Here is a 13,730-nt window from a genome sequence, read left to right on the forward strand (position 1 = left end):
AAGACTAACCACTAAGGTACGCTTATAAGAAAGTTTCACCTGCTTCCCACCATGCAAAGTAGAAAACTGAGGCCTACAGGCATCCCTTCGACAATGACTCATGCCAAGGATTTCATACACATACACATACACCACATGCATCCAATTTACTTGGAACTCCCAATACCCTCATCAATGAAAACCAAAATAAAGTGCAACTTGAAAAACCCACTATCCAATCACCTCAACTCCTACAGGTCCTATTGGCTTTTTCCTTTCCCTGTGGATCAGATTTCCTTGACTTTCAGCTCTTCTTTCTCTCAGGTTGTCAGTAACTGAAACTATATCCTGTTTTCAACAGTGACTTCCAAGATTTTACTTTCAAATCTCTACTAGTCCCAGCCTCTGGCCAGAAAGCCAATTCTATCTATAGCTCTAAATACTTTTTTTTAACAAGGACAATTATTTAATTATATATAACATAATCAGTAATTATAGATAACAATGCTCCTCACATAAGTTTATACTAGAAATGTATTGTTATTGCTTTTAGTAGTAAAACCTTCAAAGAACTTATCTTTAATGCAATGTTATTAAGAACACAATCTTAAAACATGCAAAACTAATTCCATCTTCCTTTCCCAAAGTAGGACGTTCTCCTACTTCCCACTACTCCCCTGAAACTCCCATTATGTAAAAACTACCTTCAAGTGTTATTTTTCTGTATTGCCTGTGACATATCTCCCAAGGTAGATATTCCTGAGACGCATGACTCACACCTTACATTCCTTATACCTGAATAACCTCCAGCACACTGCTAAAGAGAAATTACTCAAAAAAATACTTGTTCAGTATGCTGAGTATTATGTCAACTATACTTTCACTTAAAAATAAAATAAAAAATAAAGATTACTTGTTTTCACAAGGTCCCAAAGCTAATAAATGTATGAAAAGATCTTCAGTATAAATTAGAAGTATGCTAATTAAAACAATAAGGTATCATTGTTTACACATCAGATTAGTAAAAGTTAAAAAAGAAACAAAACCTTGATAGCTATGTGAGGCTAATAAGGAAACTGACACCACCACAACAGTGTGTAGATATTTGGCAATATATATTAAAATATTAAGTGTACATACTCTTTGTGCCAATAATTTTGTTTTTAGAAATTTATCTCATAGGTAAACTCATACAAATTGTGATGCTCTATGCATACAACTGTTAATATCATCTGGAATAGCAAGTCACAAAATAAACTAAATAATCATCTTCTGAGGATTAACTACCATATGGAATAAGCATACAGTGGAATGCTATGTACCAACTTTAAAAAATGACATAGATCTTATATGTAAATATGTAAAGATTCCTAAACCTCAAGTGAAAACAAAAAGTCACAGAACAGCTCATTCAGAAGGATCCCATTAGTGTAAATAAACATGTACTTCTTATCCTTAAACATGTAAATCAACACCTAGATGACTTCTGGAGTGATCCAAGGCTGGTTACTGTGAAGAACAGAACTGAAAATCTGGAGGGAAGAGACTTTTCACTTTATGTACTTCTGTATTGCTTGACCTTTTTTTTTTAACCGTAAATATGTTATAATTTAAAGTTAAAGGGATTGTTTTCTCTTTGCTTGCCTGCTCTCCTTCAGGGAGAATCTGAAGGATTCTGGCTTGTGCATTAACCTCTACGTGAGTGACCCCAGACCTAATATTTTCTCTTTGTGAAAACCCAAGCATAAATATTTACATAATGGACATTTCAATTTGGTATCTTGCTATCATCATAAATTTTAAAATAAAATTTAACACCTATCCCCCAAAATAAGCAACCCCTCCAAAAGTCACCATTTCTAACAATTTTATCAGCATTCTTGGCTCAAATTATCCCACCTAACCAAGCCTTCATCCATTCCATAGATGCCTTTTGCACACTTACTATAAATGCTAGATATTGTGATGGGTACTGGAAACTCAAAAATAAATAACACCAGGTCCCTGCCATTAATTAACTCAAAGCCTAGTGGGAAAGACAAACATATCAATAAATTATTATAACAATGTTCTAAGTATTACAGTGGAGTTACCTACATATAAGAAGCTATGGAAACACAGAGGAGCATCTGAGGCAGAGGGAACAGTATGTGCAATGGCACTTTCACTTTGCCAATTTCCTTTAAAGTCTACATGCCAGAAACTAGTCTAAGTGCTTTACAATTAAACTTGCCAGGGCCGCAGAGGTAAGTGGCAACACCAGGCTTTAAACCCAGACAACCTAATTCTGGCGTCCCTGGTCTTTACTAGTGTGACTCTCCAATGACAAGTCCTGTGGGTTCTTCTACAGCATCCACAGTCTTAACAATTTTTAAATCATCTCTTCCTTTCTGTTCCCACTGCTTCCACATGAGACCAGGTTTCTATAATTTCACATAACTTAGCCCAACAGTATTCTGATATGTTTGCTTCCAATCCCTTCACTTTGATACACTTTGCACACTCCACCTGTATCAATCCTTAAAGAACAAGCAATTTAGTCCAGCATCAAAATGAAGACCAAAGGTTCTAGTGTGATACAGACCCTGCTAAGTTTATATAGAGTCCTCACTTTACCATTTATAAAACCGCAGTGCAAATTGGAAAAACAAAAGAACTTAACAACTCCTAAGATTTTCTGAAGATGAAGGAAGATAAGGTAGGCAAAACACTCAGTAAAGGACCCGACAGAGAGCATGCTTAGCCAAATGAAAGGTCAAATTTATTCTCAGAGCTAGTAAAATTACCACTCCATCATTTCACTCACCAGCTCAAAAACAGTCAATGATTCTTCATAACCTAAGAACAGAACACAGTACTGACACTGAAGACCCTCCACATTCTGAAAGCTCACTGTCCAATGTTATTTCCAACTACCTTCCAAACCAGTGATTCTCAGGCTTAAATGTACAAAAACACCTGAGGAGTGTGTGGTTAAAGATGCAAATGCCTGAGCCCCAAAGATGTAGAACAACAGAATGATGTCTATCTGCATTCTCTAAAAAGAATTCAGTGATTTTGATACAAGCAGTCTGTAAACCTCAATTTGCAAACGAGTACCTCTTCTCAACATCTAGCGTGCTCATCCACACCTCTGCTATACATTCATCCCTGCCACACATCTGTCCCCTAGCCCCTTAAACCCTATCCACTAAGCACAGAGGGATCTCTTTTTTCTCTGTAATCCTAGAGCACTCAACATCTTCACCACTGATACGGAATTTAACCCAATATTTAACTTCCAATAACACCTTGTTTTGCTATCCATGACCTGCTATTTAATTTTTCAGATCAGTTATTTTCCCAAGTCATTTTTACCATAATGGGCAAAAACGATACTTTGAACAAGATATGATATGCTCAATAATTTATATTTAATTTGTGAAATATTTCATATAAAGATAAAAGTAAATCCCCTCTTTCCTGTGTACACTCTAATTTAATGTGCCTTAAATGAAAGGTAAGTATTAGTGAAACTACAAATCCATGATAACCAAACTCTGCCCTAACACCCTCAAAATATACAAATGACACCCTAATGCACTTGACGTTGAGAATCCAGAAACCATACCCAATTTGTACTCAACAGACTTTAAGGTGAGACCTCACAGTTGAAAGAGGAGACCAGAGAACTAGCAGGCAAGAGTCACCAGCCAAAGGACATGTTAAACGCAACAAGTGCCATTAGTCCACCAAGTAATGGAACATTCTCTAAAATGGTACTATACTCCAAGTGCTATATGCAGTGGGGTTTCCACTCCAGTGGAATGAGAGCAATGAAAATAAAATGATATAAGCCTACAAAGATCAGATCAGAGTGGGTGCGGAAGATGGAACAGTGGCAGGGGTCATAACTGAACTGGCAGAGCAGAGGCAACCCTAAGGTAAGTGCTTCCCAAAGGGGACCCTAACAAGAAGCCAAGGCACCCCGCGAAGGGGCCCCTGGGAGGGAAGAGCTGGAGAAAAGCACCACAAGGACAGGGGCAAGTGCAAGGTGAAGTCTGTAGGTCTCTTCCCCCCAGTAGGAGACCACGTGTGTGCGTGCTGGAGAAATCTGATGGCAGAGACTCTGGACTCCAAAGCCAAGGTTTGGGGAGGGTAATGAAGTGGAGGATGAAAGCAGTTCCATTAAAATTCCTCAGGCTAAGAGTTGAAACTGACATTTTTTTATACCCACCACCACCACCACCCCTCTCTCAACCACTACTGTTGAAATGAGTGATGTGAGAAATTCATTGCTGCTGCAATTTGATAATATTTCTCAATGAATTCAACCTAAAACTATAAGGCCAATAGCCTTCTAATATGTCTTATATGTAAAACCAGTACTGAGGTAAAGTCATTTCAAGGACAACTGACATTGAGTCACAAGTGATATTAAAACTGCTATATCAACACAAAGAAATAAAAGGCATGCAGATAGGCAAGGAAGAAGTTAAACTGTCCCTGTTTGCAGATGACATGATATTGTACATAAAAAACCCTAAAGAATCCACTCCAAAACTACTAGATCTAATCTCTGAATTCAGCAAAGTTGCGGGATACAAAATTAATATGCAGAAATCTGTTGCATTCCTATACACTAATGATGAACTAGCAGAAAGAGAAATCAGGAAAACAATTCCATTCACAATTGCATCAGAAAGAATAAAATACCTATGAATAAACCTAACCAAGTAAAAGACCTATACCCTGAAAACCACAAGACACTCATGAGAGAAATTAAAGAAGATACCAATAAATGGAGACACATCCCATACTCATGGATAGGAAGAATTAATATTGTCAAAATGGCCATCCTGCCTAAAGCAATCTACAGATTCAAAGCAATTCCTATCAAAATACCAACAGCATTCTTCAATGAACTACAGCAAATAGTTCTAAAATTCATATGGAACCACAAAAGACCCCCAATAGCCAAAGCAATCCCAAGAAGGAAGAATAAAGCGGGGGGATTATGCTCCCTGACTTCAAGCTCTACTGCAAAGCCACAGCAATCAAGACAATTTGGTACTGGCACAAGAACAGACCCATAGACCAATGGAACAGTCTACAGAGCTCAGATATAAACCCAAGCATAGATGGTCAATTAATGTACCATAAAGGAGCCTTGGATATGCAATGGGGAAATGACAGCCTCTTCAACAGCTGGTACTGGCAAAACTGGACAGCGACATGCAAGAAAATGAAACTGGATTACTGTCTAACCCATACACAAAAGTAAACTCAAAATGGATCAGAGACCTGAATGCAAGTCATGAAACCATAAAACTCTTAGAAGAAAACATAGGCAAAAATCTCTTGAATATAAACATGAGCAATTTTTTCCTGAATGCATCTCCTTGGGCAAGGGAAACAAAACCAAAAATGAACAAACGGGACTATATCATGCTAAAAAGTTTCTGGACAGCAAAGAACACCATCAGCAGAACAAAAAGGTATCCTACAGTTTGGGAGAATATATTTGTAAATGACATATCTGACAAAGGGTTAACATCCAAAATATATAAAGAACTCACACGCCTCAACACCCAAAAAACAAATAACCCAATTAAAAAATGGATGGAGGATAAGAACAAATGCTTCTCCAAAGAAGAAATTCAGATGACCAACAGGCACACAAAAATATACTCCACATTGCTAATTATCAGGAATATGCAAATTAAAACCACAATGAGATATCACCTCAGACCAGTTAGGATGGCCAACAGAGAAAAGACCAGGAACAAACAAATGCTGGCAAGGATTTGGAGAAAGGGGAACCCTCCTACACTGCTGGTGGGAATGTAAACTAGTTCAACCATTGTGGAAAGCAGTATGGACGTTCATCAAAAAATTCAAAATAGAAATACCATTTGACCCAGGAATTCTACTCCTAGGAACTTACTCTAAGAATACAAGTTCTCAGATTCAAAAAGACATATACCCCCCTATGTTTAACAGGGCACTATTTACAATAGCCAAAAAATGGAAGCAACCTAATGTCCATGAGTAGATGAATGGATAAAGAAGATGTGGTACATATACACAATGGAATATTATTCAGTAAGAAGAAAAGAAATCCTACCATTTGCAACAACATGGATGGAGCTACAGGGTCTTATGCTCAGTGAAATAAGCCAGGTGGAGAAAAACAAGTACCAAATGATTTCACTCATCTGTGGAGTAAAAGAACACAGCAAAAACTGAAGGAACAAACAGCAGCAGGCTCACAGAACCCAAGAATGGACTAACACTTGCCAAAGGGAAAGGGACTGGGGAGGATGGGTGGAAAGGGAGGGATAAGGGGGGAAAGGGGACATTACGATTAGCACACATAATGTGGGGGGTGGGGGTCATGGGGTAGGCAGTATAGCACAGAGAAGACAAGTAGTGATTCTATAGCATCTTACTATGCTGACAGACAGTGACTGTAATGAGGTATGTGGTGGGGACTTGATAATGGGGGGAATCTAGTAACCACAATGTTGCTCATGTGATTGTATATTAATGATACCAAAATTTTTTTTTAAACTGCTTTATCCACTTCTGATGATGTGGTCAAAAATTAAAACTAAGATGCAATTTCCAATCCCACCCAAATATGCAGCAGATTTTTTCCAAAATCAAACTACAGTTCCAGCAGCATTTTTCTGACCTCAATACATGAGTACTTTCCACATTTCAAAAGCCACTTAACTATTCAACTAGGAGCATCCCCTAACCCTCAACTGGAAGTGATTAGTCTGCAATGATATGTAGAAAGGTAAATATCAAGAAAAGATTCTAACAGAATTCTACAGATGCCTTCAAGCAATAAATATGCTTTACTAACACCATATGTTCATGGACTGATGTATTTGGCAGTACTATGTAAGAAGATATTTTCAAAGATGAAATACATAAAATCTCACTATAAATCAGCATTAAATATGAACATCTGTAATCAGTTTTGATGATAGGGAACACTAACTTTAAACCCCACTAAGTAAAATGTTATCCCCTCCCCACAAAAAGAGATTTCACTCTTCTCATTAGCTAACCTTTATTACAAAACAACTGTTCTCGGTCGTTATTACTGAATTTTGAATTTCATCAACAAAAAACTTGTGGAAATCTTTTCTCTCTTGTTATATAAGTACTTATGTAAATACCTTCATTTTGCCTCTTGACCCTCAAAAGCCTAAAAATTTGGTCCTTTGTACAGAATGTCTGCCAACTCTTGGTCTAGAAGAATTAACTGAGACAAAGAAAGGTGAAATGACTTGCCCAAGACTACAGTTAGAAAGTGACACACAGGTTTCAGACCCAGGCCGACTGGGTGTAGAGACCATGTACTTAAGCACTATACTACATTGCTTCCGTGAACCAAGAACAAGATGTCATTAAAAAAGGAAATAGTCAAAGAACAAGAAAAGGGCAATTTAAATTAAAAATTGATGAAAATTTTCAAGAGAGAAGATAAGGTCAAGGAAACTCCCATAATAAAGAACAAGACAACAAATAGATGGAAAACAGGAGACAAAAAATCAGAAAACCCATTTAGAAGGTCTCGCTACATCAGCAACAAAGTTCCAAAAAGAAAGCATGAACAAAACAGAGGGGTGTTAAAACACAGTGAAGTCAGGCACTGGGTCTGGGATTTTACCTTACCTGCACACATACAAAGGCTCAAAGCCTCTGGGACAGAGACTGAGCAATTTATTGCTCACAGCAACAGCAGTAGCCAGAGTAACATCTTGCATCAGTTTCCTGGGCCTCAATTCCCACAGGTCTTTCAAAGTATTTGGTAAAAATTAGTAATCATGTTTCATAAACAAATAAGAGGTAGAAGAAGTAAGTAACTCCAAAGTAAGCAAGGTAAATTACTCATCAGCCGTGAGCAATATTTACATTGTCCTAATAATATAAACACTGAACACTAAATTAACCAATGATTCTTACATATCTGTACTTGAAGGGTTGGATGATGGGGAGGAGGAAGAGTGTTCATCTATCCTAACAAGGAGTCAACAGGTGTTACCTAAAATTGATAAACCACAAAATAGCCATTTAAACTTATCACTTATAAACATGGTTAAAAGTTGTCATCTCTGGTGACCAGACTAAAAAGGATGGGTAAGGAAGGGTACTGATGATTTTTTATAATTTGCCTTCTACAATAATTTCTAACAATGCACAAATACTACTTTAAGTAGAAAATTTAACTTTTAAATACATTGAAGAGAATGTGCTTTGTTATTTCACAATCATTGCTTCATATAAACAACTCAATGTACAAAGAACACTGAACATCACATTATGGTTATGGAAGCACAGAGAGTCTGTCAGTATTTCCTGAGTGGCCACTATGTGGGCACAATGCTAAGTGCCAAGGGTAAAATTGTGAAGAAAATAACTTATTTACAGCTGAGTCAGAGATAGAGATAAAACATGAAATTATAATATAACAAACTATTCAAGACTCAGTGAAAAGGCTTCCGAGAGGTCATGTCACAAAAGCTGAGACCGGAAGGGTAAGAATTGGCCTGGCTGAGTGTGGACCTCAGGAAATTTTCAAGGCAAAGAGAACACCAAGCATGAAGGCTGAGGGTTAAGACACAAACAGGCAGGGCTCATTCAAGGAAGTGAAAGAAGTTCAACATGGCTGGAGTAGGGATGGGAATCAAGGTGGAAGCAAAAAAGGCCAGAAGGCAAGCTGATGCTTTAAGGGAGACTTAACGGCATGACTTCTACTTTGGTGATGGTAATGGTAAAATCACACATATCCCTAAGTTTTCTAGATCACTGAACTCTTCCCATATACATTGATGATTTCAAAATATCTATGTCCAGTCCAAAACTGTATTGTGGGTGCCACACCATTTATCTGCATGTCCTACAGCACCATCTGACCCCAGAAATCAAGGGCCACACCCTAGGGATGACAGAATAAGAAACAGGAAAGAGGCAGGGTCTCTAATGACAGTGGATCCACCATACCAGCCCTGAATTGTCTACCTCTAGACTTCTTTTACATTACAAACAAATTAATAACATATTTATTCTATTTTTCAGGTCTCTGTTACAGCCAAACCCAATCTTAACTGATACAGGAGGTTTTGAAAGTAGTCTAAGGTAGTGGGCTCCAAGAGCTATTTTGAAGGAAGAGTTTTCCAGATTCAGTAAATTACTCAATCCAAAAAATGCAATCTATTATCTGTCATATGACATGCAGTTGTTTTTTTTTAATTCTTCCAGTGTCCTTATTGGAGACTAACAGCCACTTTTGGTGTCTGTTTTTAAACTGAGATAAACTGACATACTCATTTCAGGTGTACAGCACAATTACATATATAATATATACATTGCAAAATAATCAATAAATCTAGTTAACATCCATCACCACACACAGTTACAACTTTTTTCTCCTGATGAGAACTTTTGATAAGATCTCTAATAAGATCTACTCTTAGCAACGTTCAAATATGCAATACAATATCATTAACCATTGTCACCATGCTGTACATTACATCCCCAGGACTTACTTTATAACTGAAAGTTGGTACCGTTTGAACCCTTTCACCCATTTCGCCCATATACCACCTCCCACAAACACACCGCCCCACAACCTGATGTCTATATCTTTAAAGAATGACAAAAATTAAAGAAGATGTCAAAAGTACTAACCAAACTTCCTTAGAGAAATGAAAAAAACAAAATCTTTGAGTAATTAAGACCTATTTCTAAAAAGCTATTCTCAACCTTATTAGTTCAGCTTATTTTGTCTAGAATTAAGTGAGGACAACATACAAACTGTTCACAAGCATGATGCTCCATTAAGACTCTTAATAGGGAAAATAAGCTTAAAAGCTGGAGTAGATACTACCCATTACATGTACTGTTATGTGGTATGCTAAAACACGCCACCATCAGAGAATGACGACCTTCACCCCCAAAGACAGTCAAGACTTCCAGATTCAGGATGGAAAGTGGAACCCCCCTCAGGAAGCCAGAAACCAAACTAGAGGACTATCTGAAACTATTTCCACCTCTAAGATTCAGAGTCTTCTCCTGGTCCTGGGAAAGGAAGAGTAGCAACAGCTATCTTGCACCTCTCTGCTTTTCAGGTCCACAGAGCTCAACAAGGCCTAGCTGGTCACTGAAGGAAAACTCGAGAAGGAGCTCAAGCCCAAGTCTCACAGTAGGTCATTCTTTCTGAAAAATTTCTCTCACCTTAAGAGAGTTCTCCTCTTAAATTGGGGGTGCCTGTATCACCCACTGGACCAAAGTCCCTGTCCTCTTCCTCTGGGCGTGAAAAACCATCACTGCCCCAGAGGGTCATGATTTCAAGTAGCAGCTGAACTTATATATACTCTGATTACAAGTGTAAATACTTTAAAAATATTAATATGAAAAAGAGACCAAACAAAATACAGAAAAACTTTACATGTTTACCTACTTTTATACTTACTCACTTTTAGAGGTCTCATTTTACCAAAGCCTACACTCTAAGTGTCACAGTGATTTCCCATATATTTGTTTATAGTCACTAAAAAGGAAAATGGAACAGTCCTCTCTAGCATTAACCATTCCCATTATCTACAAAGTGAAAGATGATACTTGCATTTGCCACAGCAATGGAAATCACCTATTTTCTTAAGGCTCAGCAAAATGTCTCAAAACACACTGTGGTAGGCAAAATAACAGCCCCCAAAGATGTCCACATCCTAATCCAGGGAACCTATGATTCTGTTATCTTACAGGGCAAAAGGGACTTTGCAGGTGTAATTAAGGACCTTCAGACAAAGGTAACTACCCTCAATTAACCAGGTGGACTGATCTAATCACAAGGGTCCTTAAAAGTGCAGAACCTTCCCCAGATGTGGTCAGAGATAGACTACTGAAGAATGGCCAAAGAGAGGCAACACTGCTTGCTGGCTTTTAAGATGGAGGAAGGGGACCACAAGTCAAGGAAGCCTCTAGATACTGGATGAGGCAAACAGAGTCTCTCCTAGAAACTTCCAGAAAAGAACACAGCCTTGGTAATACACTGATTTTAACCCATTTCAGACTTCTAACATACAGAACTTTAAAATAATTTGTGTTATTTAAAGGCACTAAGTTTTTGGTAGTTTGCTACAATAGTCATACAAAACTAAACAACTTCTAACAATACGTGAAGTTATCCAGAGGAGAAAAACATGAGACTACTCAAATCTTTACAGCACTATGAGACATAATAGCTATTTGTCCAAGTTGTGGTATATTTCACTGCTATTTTTCTCCTGCCCTCACAAAACTCCATCTGTTAAAGTCAGCCAAAGTGACAATGCTTCAAACTTTCTGTAAAAAGATGAACCATATTAACCAAGAAAATGGAACAGGATAGCAAGACCGACTGGAAAAATCAGGAAACAAGTGTACTATATTTTTCACAAAGTGTACTGCTTACTCCCCTTCAAATGGAAACCACATTTTTTAAAATAAGTCCTTCTAAATATTGATATTAAGAGCTTACTACTTTTTTTTTAGGTATAATGGTATTGTAGGGTATTAAAAAGAATGACTCAATCTTCTACAGATACATACACTCAAATATTTACAAATGAAACAGTATGCCCACATATCTGCAAATAACTGGGAGTGGACTAGGAATAGACAGGAGCATAGAGGGAACTAAATTTACCCGAGGCACTAATTGTTGGAGCTGGATAATGAGTACATAGGGGTATGTTATATTCATTCCACTGTTTGAACTTTTCAATATTAAAAAGGTACAAAAACAAAGTCCTTGACCTCTCTATCATAACAATATAGACTTCTTAATATATGTAACTGAATCTCCTTTCTGTGACATTCCCACCTCAATTCTCTGCCATTTAATCCACCTACAAGTGATAGATTCAATTACTCTTTAACCCGCACCTCAGGTTGCCCTATTTACTAACCTTATGAGTTTCAGCAAGTCACCTCTGAAAGACTAGTCCTTCATCTGAAGAATGGGCACATTTATACTTGCCCAGTCTCTGAGTCGCCAAAAAGAAGTATCTGAGATAAAAACCACAAAGCCGGATAACCATTCTACAAATGTACATATTCATTAATGTCAGGCTCAGTAGCGACCATTCACCTACTTACTCCTACAGATTCTCTTCCCTTCCACCTCCAGTTCCACTCTTGAGCCCTTAATTCATTGGCCCAAAAGCCTGGGCGCCTCTGTAAGGTCACTCTTCTCTTCACGCCTCCACCCCGCTCGTTTTTGTACCTTTCGGCACAGCACCTCCTCACTACACACCTTCCTCCAGTCTTTCCTGTTCCCCTTCGGGGATCCCACTCCACCTGCCCTCTCCGCAGTTTATCCTGTGGACCCCTTTACTGGCCCTGTAACAACCATCCCACCACTTCTCCACCCCTTTCCGACACTTCCCTCAATCCCCACTGCGGCTCCCAGTTCACAAACACCTGGGCTAACTTTCCACCTTTTCACCCTTCAGTTAAAACAACTGATAGTCGCCAGGGAGTGGGGGAGGGGAAAATAAGGCGTACCTGCCAATGAGTACGCGTCTCTTTTTTGGATGATAAAATGTTCTGGAATTAGCTTCAAAACTCTTCAATATGCTAAAAACCACTGAGTTATACTTAACTACTTTTAAAGGGTGAATTTTATAGTATGTTAATTACGTCTCAATAAAAACGTGTATGTCAAACAAAAAAAATCAACACTATTGCTCACCCTGCCATCACACACCCATTTGTCAGACCCACACCGCCCATGTCCTTTCGGTATCCCCCCAACTTCCAACACCAGACTCTGCAGAGGTCCCTCTCACTCTCTTGATCAACACACCCCCTTCAGCCCCCGGCTCTGAGGGCCACTGTACCCTAGAAGGGGGATATGGGGACAGCTTTCGCGGCGCAGGCACAGCCCCTCAAGGGCGGCCCCGTGCCCAGGTGGCAGGAAGGGACCCGTCTCCTCCGCCCGGGCGGAACTGCTCCTCAGCCTCCGGCGCTGACCAGAGAAACTGAGGGTGTCCCTGAATCCGCCTCTGAAAAGGCGCTGGGGGCCCCGCGGGTGGTGCCAAAGCCTACCTGTCTCAGCCGGCGGGCAGATCGATTCCAGCTCGCGGGCAGACGAGCGGGTGGCAGAGCGGAACAGAAGAAGCCGCGGTCGCCGCAGCAGCCGGGGTGGCTCACGCTGGCTCAGGCTTCCATGTTTCCACGTCTCCGCGGCTCCAGCTCCGGCTAGGCTCCGGATCCACTCCCGCCCTGGCCGCGTCGATGCCAAGGCCAGGAGGCGGGGAGGGAAGAGGGAAGCGGTCAAACGCTGCTGGGGACCGAAAGAACGGGCGCGCTCCAGTCGGCGGTCACGTGACACGCTGCGCGCAGACTCCTGGGAAATGTAGTCTTTGGTGAGCTATGCATTGCTCCCCCCACCTAGCGTCTCCAGGGCAACTGCAAAGCCACGTGGTAAATTCGTGAAGTGGCTAAATCCTCCTATACCCGGTGCTGGGAGTTCCCGCACACAGTGTTGTTCTGCAAGCTTGCCTTAATTAAGACCCCTGTTCATTCCACCTGAATAGCCATCCCAAAGTCAAGCAGTTCCTTATAGGGCTCTGAAAATTTGGGAAATAGGAAAATATTTATTTGTTTGTTTGTTTATTTGTTTGTTTATATTCTTTCCAAACCCTTGTATCCAAGGCTGACTTTTAGTAAATAGCAGATCGAGAACTGCATGCAATACTGTCAGAAAG

The 13,730-nt window shown here is 39.5% G+C and overlaps 1 protein-coding gene across 4 annotated transcripts in view; it reads right to left on the bottom strand.

The window, feature by feature from the left end:
• Nucleotides 1–13,238, bottom strand: part of DYM (dymeclin) — a 439,846-nt gene extending 426,608 nt beyond the window's left edge. For all 4 annotated transcript variants that reach the window (XM_057504164.1, XM_057504163.1, XM_036918624.2 and 1 more), the window contains exon 1: nucleotides 13,069–13,238. The gene's annotated coding sequence lies outside the window, so the exon portion shown is untranslated. The remainder of the gene's footprint in view (nucleotides 1–13,068) is intronic.
• Between the last annotated feature and the right edge of the window lie 492 nt (nucleotides 13,239–13,730).

Source organism: Manis pentadactyla, chromosome 6 (genome assembly GCF_030020395.1).
Source record: "Manis pentadactyla isolate mManPen7 chromosome 6, mManPen7.hap1, whole genome shotgun sequence".
NCBI lineage: Eukaryota > Metazoa > Chordata > Mammalia > Pholidota > Manidae > Manis > Manis pentadactyla.